This window comes from Triticum dicoccoides, chromosome 3A (genome assembly GCF_002162155.2).
Source record: "Triticum dicoccoides isolate Atlit2015 ecotype Zavitan chromosome 3A, WEW_v2.0, whole genome shotgun sequence".
NCBI classification, from domain to species: domain Eukaryota; kingdom Viridiplantae; phylum Streptophyta; class Magnoliopsida; order Poales; family Poaceae; genus Triticum; species Triticum dicoccoides.
Genome location: NC_041384.1, coordinates 280,137,203 through 280,140,000, shown reverse-complemented (window position 1 = coordinate 280,140,000; position 2,798 = coordinate 280,137,203).

Genomic DNA, 2,798 nt, shown 5'->3' with positions numbered 1-2,798 from the left:
CTCATCATGGTGAGTTTTTTTTCTGTTTTTTTAATTTAGTTTATGTTTGTTTAGTTTAGGTTAATTAGGTTAGTTTAGGTTAGGTTAGTTTAGGTTACTTAGTTTAGTTTAGGTTAATTTAGTTTATTTTAGGTTACATTTAGTTTATAGTTTTGTTTAGGTTTTTTCCTATTTTTAAGAATAATCAAGAAAGATGAAAGAAAAAGAAAAACAAGACGAGGAAGAAGAAGAAGAAGAAGAAGAAGAAGAAGAAAGAACAATAAGTAGTAGAAGAAGATGATAAAAAAAGAAGTAGAAGTTGAAGATGAAAAAAGAAGTAGGAAAAGGGGGCGCCCGGGAAGGAGCGGGTTAATTAGTGGGTTCCTCGGTGTCGATGGAACCCAAAATAGCAAGTATATCATCGGTGCGAGATACATGTGGCGGTCGGTGTCGAACACTACATCCATGTCCCACAAGTGACGCCGACGTCCGGTGTCCCAAAGCAACTGTTCTCGGCGTCGATGACGGTCGAACACCATCGTGAATTTGTCTGGCAGCCTCTGCGATGACGATTAATAGGCAAGTGTTGAAACTTGAAACACCCAAACTGACTCAAGTCGGTTTGGTTGTTTGAAATTTCAAAACTTGGCTTTAATCCTCATCGCAGAGGCTGCCAGACAAATTCGTGATGGTGTTCGACCGTCATCGGCCACCAGAACTATTGTTGAGGGACGCCGGGCGCCGGCTTCACTTGTGGAATGTGGATCTAGTGTTCAACGCCGAGCGCCACATGTATCTCGCACCGATGATACTTGCTATTTAGGGTTCCATCGACGCGAAGGACCCCCTAACCCGCTCGTCCTGTTGTCAATATTTAGTTAGGTCGATGGAAGAAACAAAATTGCTATGTTACTCATCTTTGGATTTAAATGTGAAGTTATTTCATTGCTGCGAGGGTCTAGTGTTCGACGAGCTCCGCCCCTGCATTCGTTGGTGAGCACGAATGACATGTCCCGATGAAACTTGCTAGCTATAGGTGTCAATCATCAGTATGCGTAACCACTATGCGTCTCCCGTTCGAAAGGGTTGCATCTATAAATATGCATGCATTTGCATATTTATAATCATGATTCTTTCGAATTGTCCAACATTATCCATGGGCAGCCCGAGTATGTGTAGATTGGGTTCGTTTTCCCATATGCTCTGCTCTGGATCCGATGCAGAATTTCGTCAGTGCCTCCTTGTTGTTCTCCAGGTAAACATCGTCTCTGCTTATTGCCGAGACGTGTATCAGGAGAACAGCGTGGAGGTGTTGCCGAAATTTTGGGTCAGATCCGGAGCAGAGCATGGGAAAACGAACCCAACCTACACATACTCGAGTGGGATTGGGACCTATCTTTACCTATTAGCGTGTAGGTTGCTTAATTATGTATATATTTCTTTTGTGTCCAGTAGGAAGTCAATATGAGTGGTCGTGCATGGATGTACACCGGTTACACTAGTCAGAAAGTTTGGACTGAGGAATGGTTAACAAAAACAAAGGGGTTTGTTAGAGCCGCATTTGCAAATGGCCATGAACTAAGGTGGTGCCCCTGTGCCCGTTGTGACAACTATAAAAAGAGGGACGAGCTAAAATTGAGTAAAGACCTATAGAAGTTTGGTTTTACGCCTAGTTACACGGTCTGGACATTACATGGTGAGTCTGCCCAACGTGCCAAAGCCGAGGTGGATTGTCGTCGCACCGACAAGCATGGTACTAGGACCGCAGACATGGTGCAAGAGTTTGACGATGCTCGGGAACGAGGAGATGGAGGAATCTGTAAAGGCCTTCACTGAAATGTTGGAGTCCTCAAAACGTCCTCTCCATGAGCACACTGATCTTTGTCAGCTGGATGCCATCTCACAAATAATGGCTTTGAAGGCTCAATTCAACTTGGGCAGAGAATGCTACAACGCGATGATGACAGTATTCAGATGATTTCTACCCAAAGGCCATGTGCTACCTCCAAACCTGTACCAGTCAGACAAAATCCTTTGTGCTCTTAAGATGCCCTATGAGAAGATACATGCCTGTGAGAAAGGATGTGTCTTATTTAGGCTTCAGTATGAGGACTTGAACTATTGTCCCATTTGCCATTCTTATAGGTATGTTGCGGTAGAGAACGGTATGGGTGAGAAGACGCAGACCAAAATACCCGTTAATGTTCTTCGGTATATGCCAATCGTACCAAGACTTCAACGTCTTTTCATGGTTGAAGAGACGGCGAGACAGATGACATGGCACAAAACGGGCAGAAGAACCGAACTAGATGCAGATGGGAATGTGATGATGGTGCACACATCGGATGGTGAAGCGTGGAAGCGCTTCGATGCATTACATAAGGAAAAAACGGCAGATCCAAGGCATCCTCGAGTCACCGTCAGCATGGATGGGTTCAGTGTGTTTGGTCAGGTGGGAACCACATACAGCTGTTGGCCCATATTTGTCATTCCACTCAATCCCCCCCCCCCCGGGCAGATTATGCAAAGAAAGAACATTTTCCTGACGTTGATAATTCGAGGGCCCAACTATCCACGGAAGAATATGAATGTGTACATGCAACCGCTTATGGACGAATTGCAAGAAGCTTGGGATAATGGGTTCAAGACATACGACACATTTAGCAAAGAGAACTTCATAATGTGTGCCTGGTACATGTACTCGACGCATAACTTGCCGGCGTATGCACTATTCGTTGGCTGGTGTGTGCATGGAAGGTTCCCGTGCCACACATGCAAGGGAGCTCTTGAGTTTCGTTGGCTGACGGCATGGCACAAGT